Source organism: Salmo trutta, chromosome 31 (genome assembly GCF_901001165.1).
Source record: "Salmo trutta chromosome 31, fSalTru1.1, whole genome shotgun sequence".
Taxonomy (NCBI): Eukaryota; Metazoa; Chordata; class Actinopteri; order Salmoniformes; family Salmonidae; genus Salmo; species Salmo trutta.
Window position 1 is genome coordinate 41,377,803 of NC_042987.1, and position 11,021 is coordinate 41,388,823.

Genomic DNA, 11,021 nt, shown 5'->3' on the forward strand with positions numbered 1-11,021 from the left:
TTTATGAACTTCTTTGAGGAAAAGATCATGATCATTAGAAAGCAAATTACGGACTCCTCTTTAAATCTGGGTATTCCTCCAGGGCTCCATTGTCCTGAGTCTGCACAACTCTGCCAGGACCTAGGATCAAGGGAGATACTAAAGTGTTTTAGTACTATATCTCTTGACATAATGATGAAAATAATCATGGCCTCCAAACCCTCAAGCTGCATACTGGACCCTATTCCAACTAAACTACTGAAAGAGCTGCTTCCTGTGCTTGGCCCTCCTATGTTGAACATAATAAATGGCTCTCTATCCACCGGATGTGTACCAAGCTCACTAAAAGTGGCAGTAATAAAGCCTCTCTTGAAAAAGCCGAATCTTGACCCAGAAATTATAAAAAACTATCGGCCTATATCGAATCTTCCATTCCTCTCAAAAATTTTAGAAAAAGTTGTTGCGCAGCAACTCACTGCCTTCCTGAAGACAAACAATGTATACGAAACGCTTCAGTCTGGTTTTAGACCCCATCATAGCACTGAGACTGCACTTGTGAAGGTGGTAAATGACCTTTTAATGACGTCAGACCGAGGCTCTGCATCTGTCCTCATGCTCCTAGATCTTAGTGCCGCTTTTGATACCATCGATCACCACATTCTTTTGGAGAGATTGGAAACCCAAATTGGTCTACATGGACAAGTTCTGGCCTGGTTTAGATCTTATCTGTCGGAAAGATATCAGTTTGTCTCTGTGAATGGTTCGTCCTCTGACAAATCAATTGTAAATTTCGGTGTTCCTCAAGGTTCCGTTCTAGGACCACTATTGTTTTCACTATATATTTTACCTCTTGGGGATGTTATTCGAAAACATAATGTTAAATTTCACTGCTATGCGGACGACACACAGCTGTACATTTCAATGAAACATGGTGAAGCCCCAAAATTGCCCTCGCTAGAAGCCTGTGTTTCAGACATAAGGAAGTGGATGGCTGCAAACTTTCTACTTTTAAACTCGGACAAAACAGAGATGCTTGTCCTAGGTCCCAAGAAACAAAGAGATCTTCTGTTGAATCTGACAATTAATCTGGATGGTTGTACAGTCGTCTCAAATAAAACTGTGAAGGACCTCGGCGTTACTCTGGACCCTGATCTCTCTTTTGAAGAACATATCAAGACTGCTTCAAGGACAGCTTTTTTCCATCTACGTAACATTGCAAAAATCAGAAACTTTCTGTCCAAAAATGACGCAGAAAAATTAATCCATGCTTTTGTTACTTCTAGGCTCGACTACTGCAATGCTCTACTTTCCGGCTACCCGGATAAAGCACTAAACAAACTTCAGTTAGTGCTAAATACGGCTGCTAGAATCCTGACTAGAACCAAAAAATTTGATCATATTACTCCAGTGCTAGCCTCCCTACACTGGCTTCCTGTTAAGGGGTTTTAGGCTGGGTTTCTGTACAGCACTTTGAGATTTCAGCTGATGTACGAAGGGCTATATAAATACATTTGATTTGATTTGATTTGATTTGACAGGGAGAGAGAGGGGGAGGGAGGTGGACAGGGAGAGAGAGGGGGAGTTTTTTTTCTCCTTTTTCCAGGAATAGAGAATACACTGTCCTCCCTGTGCTGTCTATCTGCCTATCGATCAGCCCAGCATTCCCCCTGCCTTCCAATGTTTCCCTCCTCTTACACAACGCTTGGAAAATAATCCGATAAACGGACCAGGACCCGATCAGCCAATGAAAAGGTGGGAGTGCCATTTTAAGCATTTTGATTGGCTCCTTTGGCAGTAAGCATGTGGATTCAACACAGAACCCTGGTATCAGGGGTGTGGCCAGAGTACAGGCTCAGTGTACTTGTCCAATGGCTGAAGCCCTACTGTTGACAGTGTCTGTCTCACCTCTCCCCTCTCTCTCTCTCTCTCTCTCTCTCTCTCTCTCTCTCTCTCTCTCTCTCTCTCTCGCACTCTCTCTCGCACTCTCTCTCCAGTCAAATAGATCTCTCTACAGTACATCTGTCTGTCTCTCTGTCTGTCTATCAACGATGGTGGTCCCTGACTCTCACCACTCAGAGGACCAGATGTACCATCCTCCGGAGGGTCTGCTGAAGGATGCTCATGTGCCTGACTTCAACTGTTATCTGGAACTTTACAAGAAGTCTATTGAGGAGCCGGACGGTTAAGAAGGCTGTTTGCCGCGCGTGCTTGTTGCTCGCAGAATAACTGAAGCTGTGTGTGGTTATGTCCTATCACATGACTCATCTGCAATAGCTTGGTTGTGTGTGTGTGTGTGTGTGTTTGTTTGTTTATGTGTGTATGTGTGTGTGTGTGTGTTTCTTTGTTTGTTTGTGTTTGTTTGTGTTTGTTTGTGTGTGTGTGGTTGTTTGTGTGTATCAAATCAAATCAAATCAAATTTATTTATATAGCCCTTCGTACATCAGCTGAAATCTCAAAGTGCTGTACAGAAACCCAGCCTAAAACCCCAAACAGCAAGCAATGCATGTGAAAGAAGCACGGTGACTGGGAAAAACTCCCTAGGAAAAACTCCTGAGAAAGGCCAAAAACCTAGGAAGAAACCTAGAGAGGAACCAGGCTATGAGGGGTGGCCAGTCCTCTTCTGGCTGTGCCGGGTGGATATTATAACAGAACATGGTCAAGATGTTAAAATGTTCGTAAATGACCAGCATGGTCAAATAATAATAATCATAGTAGTTGTCGAGGGTGCAACAAGCACGTCCGGTGAACAGGTCAGGGTTTCGTAGCCGCAGGCAGAACAGTTGAAACTGGAGCAGCAGCATGGCCAGGTGGACTGGGGACAGCAAGGAGTCATCATGCCAGGTAGTCCTGAGGCATGGTCCTAGGGCTCAGGTCCTCCGAGAGAAAGAAAGAAAGAGAGAATTAGAGAGAGCATATTTACATTCACACAGGACACCGAATAAGACAGGAGAATACTCCAGATGTAACAGACTGACCCTAGCCCCCCGACACATAAACTACTGCAGCATAAATACTGGAGGCTGAGACAGGAGGGATCAGAAGACACTGTGGCCCCATCCGATGATACCCCTGGACAGGGCCAAACAGGCAGGATATGTATGTGTGTGTGTTTGTTTGTATGTATTGTGGCAAAGAAGGGGGTCGAGTGATAAATGGCAGATATGTGAGGGCAGAACTAATAAACGGGCTCTGCCCGATCACTAAAATGGCCACCCCGATCAGAACTACAGATCACAAAATGGCCGACTGCCAAAACTACAATTCCCAGAAGCAAGGGGAACCCTCAGAAGGTGGAGCCGACCCACAGATAAAGGTCAAGAAAAACCAGGAAGAGGGAGAGAGAGGCGGGAAGGATCTATGAACCATAGAGAGAGAGACATTCTACATTGGCTGGATTTACCGTGTACGAGCTGGACTGTTTTGGACTTACCTGTTGGCGTTTAGACCTGGACCTACCGAGAACCAGATTTGTGTACCGAACCCTGCTATCCTTGACCTTACCTGCGGCCTGGGTGGACCAGGACAGAGAAACAAACACACAGGTACTGTCATGTTCGAAAGAACTTTAATTCTGGGCTGACTTTGGTGACAGTTTCTCAATTAATTTGTGACAAACGCTCCTAGCTTTGAAGAGGTTTGCCACACGTGGTGGAGAATGTGGGCACTGGATTAACCATACCGCTGGTTAGGTAGAAAAAAAAAAAAAAAAAAAAAAGTTTAGTTAGCACTCCAAAGGGGAGTCAGGTTTTTTTTTTGTTTTTTTTGTGGCTTTGTTTGGTTAGGACAGTTTTTTTCAGGAAAATGAGTATGGAGGGAGTCATACAGGCCCTGTTACAAGCGGTGGCCGCCCAACAAGAGGCAACTAGAGCTCAACAAATAGCTCATCAGGATGCAATGCGAATGTATCAGGACACGTTACAGGTCCAGCACCACACCAACCAGCTGCTCAGAGAAGAGCAAGAGAGAAACACCCGGGAGTTAAGAGAAGGCCTAAAGGGGCTAGCGGACCAAATTGGGACTCAGTTACCAGCTGCAAATACCCAAAGGTGGGCCAATCATTTTCTTCAAAAAATGACAGCGCAGGATGATGTGGAAGCATATCTTACCACCTTCGAAAGGACGGCAGAGAGGGAGAAGTGGCCGAAAGAAGAATGGGCAGGGCTTCTGGCACCATACCTGGCAGGGGATGCTCAAAAAGCATATTTTGACCTGGAGTTGAAGGATGCACAGGATTACGATAAACTCAAGGGAGAGATTCTGACTAGACTGGGAGTGACCGATACCGTGAGGGCACACCGCTTCCACCAGTGGTCCTACAGACCGGGAAAACCCCCCGAACACAGATGTTCGACTTGATTCACCTGGCACGGAAATGGTTGCGACCGGAGACCCGTTCGTCCGCCGAGGTCGTCGAGACCATCGTACTCAACCAGTTTCAGCGAGGTCTACCCCAAGAAGTGCGACGATGGGTTGGCCAGAATGAGGTACTTTCCGCCGACCATCTCGTGGGCCTGGTTGAACGGTATTGTACGGCAGGAACAGCTGAGCAGGCGCAGGAGGAAAGATTCCCATTCCCCAGGCCTGGGCGAACCAGCGGACAGGTTAAGACTGTGCCAACAGGGGGAGGGGGAGGAGAGCAGCGTGGGGCCATGAGGAAAGAATCAGAATCGGGCCGAGACACTAAGGGAAAAACCGGAAACCGGGACTGGGGGTCGAGGAGGTCTCCCCCCGGAACCCTATTATCTGTTACAATTGTAATCGACCAGGACATATTGCAGCCTACTGCCCTATTAAAGAAGAGCCAATGCAATGTAACCTCGGTGAAAAAGAAGATGAGATATGGTATGCATGTCCCGTGGTAACCACTGTACTTGAAAGATCAAGAAACAAACATATGTGCAGGGTGAAGGTTGAAGGGAAGGAGGTTGAAGCACTACTGGATTCCGGCAGTATGCTAACCCTGGTCGTTGCAAACCTAGTGCCGACGCATAAACTGGATACAAGTCAGGATATCAGTGTTACGTGCATTCATGGGGATACCCGTCTGTACCCCACAGCATTAGTGAGCATACAAACAGAGGACGGTCTGCTGGATTATGAGGTCGGCGTGGTCCCAAAGATGCCATATGATGTAATATTGGGTAGATACTTTCCTAACTTTGCGAAGTTAGGTCAAAAGAACGGCATATTTGAGAAGCCAACAACCCTGACCAAGCAGGAAGAAGCATGGGGCCTTCAACCAAGGCCAAGAAAAGAGGTCTCCCAGGGGCCAAGCCCACAGGTACTAGTAGGGGAGGATGAGGATGAAGTGGCAAACCTCGTTGATAATGAACAGCCCAGTACTAGTGGGGCTGGGGTCGATCTGAATCCAGAGGACGACTATCTAGAACCAGCAGACCTGGCAGGGTCCATGACTAATTTCGGGACGGCCCAACACCAGGATCCAACCCTGCAGCAAGCCAGAGCAGACGTGCATGTCATAGATGGTACTCCCATAAATGATAGGATGATGCCTAATAGTTTTCCCCACTTCATCATGAAAAATGGTTTGGTGTACAGAGTCTCAAAAATAGGGGTTGATGTGGTGGAACAGTTGTTGGTCCCCACCCGGTACAGAAAGACAGTACTGGATCTAGCTCATGGGCACATTCTGGGTGGACACCTTGGTATCGATAAAACCCGAGACCGGATTGTAAGGAGGTTTTACTGGCCAGGAATTCAGGCTGAAGTGGCTCGGCATTGTGGAGAGTGCCCGGAGTGCCAGGTAACAGCTCCCCGACCAGCGTTTAGAAGCCCGTTAGTGCCACTCCCCATAATCGAAACGCCATTTGAGAGGATAGCGATGGACATAGTGGGCCCACTACCCAAATCTGCCAGAGGGCACCAATACATTCTGGTCATTCTAGATTATGCCACTCGCTACCCAGAAGCCATTCCCCTTCGGACAATGGCTTCCAAAAATATCGCCAAGGAACTAGTGCTATTGTTCACCAGGGTTGGGGTCCCAAAGGAGATCCTTACTGACCAGGGGACCCCCTTTATGTCCCGCCTTATGGCAGACCTTTGTAAATTGTGGCAGGTGAAACAGTTGAGGACATCAGTTTACCATCCACAGACGGACGGGCTGGTTGAGAGATTCAACCGGACCCTGAAGTCAATGCTCAGGAAGGTAATCGACAAGGATGGGAAAAACTGGGATTGCATGTTGCCATATCTGATGTTTGCCATTAGAGAGGTTCCTCAAGCCTCGCTGGGGTTTTCTCCCTTCGAGCTGGTATATGGGAGGCACCCCCGGGGAATCTTAGACATTGCCCGGGAAACCTGGGAACACCAATCCACCCCGTATACTAGTGTCATAGAGCACGTCACGGCAATGCAAAACAGGATAGCCACAGTCATGCCCATCGTCAGAGAGCACATGAGACAAGCACAAGAGCACCAGCGGCACACTTATAACCGGCAGGCTACCCTGAGGGAATTTCAACCGGGAGATAAGGTGTTAGTGCTGATCCCCACGGTAGAGTGCAAACTACTAGCCACATGGAAAGGACCATATGAAGTACTGGAGAGAATAGGAGAAGTTAATTATCGGATCCGACAGCCAGGTCGACGGCCCCAGGAACAGATCTATCACATAAACCTGTTAAAAGCATGGAGAGAGAGAGAAACACTAATGGTCACGTACCCCACACACACTCAGGAGACAGCTGAAGTAAATATTTCACCTACTTTGTCCCCAGCACAAGTACAGGAAGTAAAGACCCTGATCCAGAAAAACAGAGATGTGTTTTCAGAAGTACCCGGCCGAACTGAGGTTACAGCTCATGATATCGTTTCCCTACCAGGGAGAAAAGTGAGCATGAGGCCATATCGGGTACCCGAGGCTCGACAGGCAGCGATTAGAGCAGAGACGGAGAAAATGTTGACAGCTGGAGTGATCGAAGAGTCACATAGTGAGTGGTCTAGCCCAATTGTGATGGTCTCCAAGCCCGATGGGTCTTTGCGGTTCTGTAACGACTTTCGGAAGGTAAATGAAATCTCCAAGTTTGATGCCTACCCCATGCCCAGAGTAGACGAACTACTGGAGAAAATTGGTAAAGCTCGGTACATTACGACCCTGGACCTGACAAAAGGGTACTGGCAAATTCCTCTGACCCCCAGGGCCAAAGAAAAGACAGCATTTGCAACCCCTGACGGTTTGTTTCAATACACCGTCATGCCATTCGGCCTACACGGGGCCCCAGCCACCTTTCAACGGCTCATGGACAAGGTCCTAAAACCGCACCAAGCATACGCCGCAGCTTATTTAGATGACGTGGGGATCTACAGCCCAGATTGGGAATCCCACTTACCCCGGGTACAGGCGGTGTTAGACGCCCTTAGAAAGGCAGGGCTCACGGCGAACCCTGCCAAGTGTTATGTGGGGTTAGAGGAAACGGAGTATCTGGGATACACCGTGGGAAGAGGATTAATCAAACCCCAACGTAAGAAGGTGGAGGCAATTAGAGAATGGCCGAAACCAGTAAATAAGAAGCAGGTTCGAGCCTTCCTAGGGCTGACCGGGTACTACCGGAAGTTCATCCCAAGTTATGCCACAGTGGCCGCCCCACTCACCGACATGACTAGAGCCAGAGGGCCAAACATGGTCAAGTGGGATGAAAGGGCCACCAAAGCATTTAGGACATTACAGGAGGCCCTCTGCTGTAATCCAGTGCTGGTGGTACCAGACTTTGAGAGAGAGTTTGTGGTTCAGACGGATGCTTCAGAGGTCGGCTTGGGAGCAGTGCTGTCCCAAGAGGTAGAAGGGGTGGAACACCCCATCCTGTTTTTAAGCAGGAAGCTGGAACCACGGGAAACCAACTACTCAGTTGTTGAGAAAGAGGCGCTGGCAGTAAAGTGGGCTCTGGAAAGCCTGAAATACTACCTGCTGGGGCGCCACTTCACCCTCATCAGTGACCATGCACCACTCACCTGGATGCATAGGGCTAAAGAGAAGAACGCTCGGGTGATGCGGTGGTTTTTGAGTCTCCAACCGTTTCACTTTGACTTGAAACACAGAGCAGGAAAGGAAATGGGAAATGTGGATGGGTTATCCCGCATGCACGCATATTTTGCTGCGGTAGCCCGACCTAGGGGGTCGGATCTAGGGGGGGAGATGTGTGGCAAAGAAGGGGGTCGAGTGATAAATGGCAGATATGTGAGGGCAGAACTAATAAACGGGCTCTGCCCGATCACTAAAATGGCCACCCCGATCAGAACTACAGATCACAAAATGGCCGACTGCCAAAACTACAATTCCCAGAAGCAAGGGGAACCCTCAGAAGGTGGAGCCGACCCACAGATAAAAGGTCAAGAAAAACCAGGAAGAGGGAGAGAGAGCGGGAAGGATCTATGAACCATAGAGAGAGAGACATTCTACATTGGCTGGATTTACCGTGTACGAGCTGGACTGTTTTGGACTTACCTGTTGGCGTTTAGACCTGGACCTACCGAGAACCAGATTTGTGTACCGAACCCTGCTATCCTTGACCTTACCTGCGGCCTGGGTGGACCAGGACAGAGAAACAAACACACAGGTACTGTCATGTTCGAAAGAACTTTAATTCTGGGCTGACTTTGGTGACAGTTTCTCAATTAATTTGTGACAAACGCTCCTAGCTTTGAAGAGGTTTGCCACAGTATGTATGTGTATGTATATGCGTGTATGTATGTATGTGTATGTATGTATGTATGTGTATGTATGTATGTGTGTGTGTGTGTGTGTGTGTGTGTGTGTGTATGTGTGTGTGTGTGTCTATGTGTATGTGTCTATGTGTATGTGTGTATGTGTATGTGTGTGTGTGTGTGTGTGTGTGTGTGTGTGTGTGTGTGTGTGTGTGTGTGTGTGTGTGTGTACTCTAAACAACATCCTAATGCTACTGTTTTCTTGCAGTATTCTGGAAAGAGGCTGCTAGTGATTTCTATTGGAAGAATCCTCCTACAGGTCACAGTCTGCAGTATAACTTCGATGTGACCAAAGGGAATATCTATGTGAAATGCAGGGAGGGAATATCTATGTGAAATGCAGGGAAGGAGCCAAAACAAACATGTGTTACAACGTCCTGGACAGGAACGTGAAGGACGAGAACCTTGGTGAACGAGTGGCATTTTACTGGTAAGACAAAATAACAGTTATTGTTGTATCGCTTTTATCTTGGTCAGGTCGTTATTGTAAAATATAATGTGTCCTCAATGACTTACCTGATTAAATAATAAAAAAATTTAAAAAGGCAACAATTATACTCATTGAAAAAGAAAGCAGTTCACCAATGAGGCAATGCACTGTGAACTGCACTTAACCACCACTGTGAACTGCACTTAACCACTGTGAACTGCACTTAACCACCACTGTGAACTGCACTTAACCACTGTGAACTGCACTTAACCACCACTGTGAACTGCACTTAACCACTGTGAACTGCACTTAACCACTGTGAACTGCACTTAACCACTGTGAAATGCACTTAACCACTGTGAACTGCACTTAACCACTGTGAACTGCACTTAACCACTGTGAACTGCACTTAACCACTGTGAACTGCACTTAACCACTGCTAACTGCACTGTTGGTTAAGGGGCTTGTAAGTAAAGCATTTCACTCTAAGGTCGACACTTGTTATATTCGGCGCATGTGACTAATAAAGTTTGATTTGATTTATTTGTAGCACAGCTACGTGAAGCATCCCAGTCCATGGGCTGTCTTCTGTACTGTATAGCCCTGTAACGTCACCCTAATACAAAGGAGCGAGCCCTATATATTATGCCATTTAACAGACGCTTTTATCCAAACCGACTTAACATACGTTTCATGTATGGGTGGTCCCGGGAATCAAACCCACTACTCCCTGACATAACAAACACCATCCTCTACTAACTGAGCTCAAAGGACCCAGCCCTCTCTATCCAGACCGTTTCTTTAGCAACACCCCTAGTTTGCCAAAGTGTCTTGTCACGCCCTGATCATAGAGAGCCCTTCTTTCTCTATGGTGTAGTGTGACGAGGGGGTAGTCTAGTTTAATATTTCTATGTTGTGTTCTAGTTTATATTTTCTATGTTGGTGTTTTGTATGATTCCCAATTAGAGGCAGCTGGTAATCGTTGTCTCTAATTGTGGATCATATTTAAGTAGCTATTTTTCCCACCTGTGTTTGTGAGATATTGTTTTGTGTTTGTGCACCACGTAGTCACGTTTAGTTGTTTGTTTATTTGTTTGTTTATTTGTTTTTGCTTGAAGTTTCACTGTGGAATAAAGATGTGGAACTCTACACACGCTGCGCCTTGGTCCCGTTCTTACGACAGTGTATACTGTATATGTATAAGAATTAGGTTTTTAATCGAGCAAATATTTACTTAGTCAACCTGTGAAGATTAAACTTCACAGACAATAAATAGCTGTTTCTCACAGAGGTAGAGGCTAAAGTTCATACTGATAGTGGACAGGAAATGAACACCCAACACCTTGAGGCTTTCAGAAGATAAGGTGTTTGAACTGTAAACAACATCGAGTCTGACATGTACACTGAGTTTACAAAACATTAGGAACACCTTCCTAATATTGAGTTGCACCCCCCCCCCCATTTGATTTGACCTCAGAACAGTCTCGATTTGTCGGGGCTTGGACTCTACAAGGTGTTTGAAATGCTTCCCACAGTTGTGTTAATTTGGCTGGATGTCCTTTTGGGTGGTGGACCGTTCTTGATACACTCGGGGAAACTGTTGTGTGAAAAACCCAGCAGCGTTGCAGTTGTTGACACAGTCAATCCGGTTCTCCTGTCTCCTACTACCATACCCTGTTCAAAGACACTTCAATATTTTGTCTTGTCCGTTCACCCTCTGAATGGTCACACAAACACAATCCATGTCTCAGTTGTCTCAGGGCTTAAAAATCATTCTTCAACCTGTCTCTTCCCCTTTCATCTACACTGATTAAAGTGGATTCAACAAATGACATCAATAAGGGATCATAGCTTTCACCTGGATTCACCTGGTCAGTCTGTCATGGAA

General features: G+C 46.7%; 1 pseudogene; it reads left to right on the forward strand.

Annotated features, from left to right (window-relative positions):
• Window positions 1–1,963: 1,963 nt before the first annotated feature.
• LOC115169222 (acetyl-coenzyme A synthetase, cytoplasmic-like) overlaps window positions 1,964–11,021 on the forward strand; it is a 49,957-nt pseudogene continuing 40,899 nt past the window's right edge.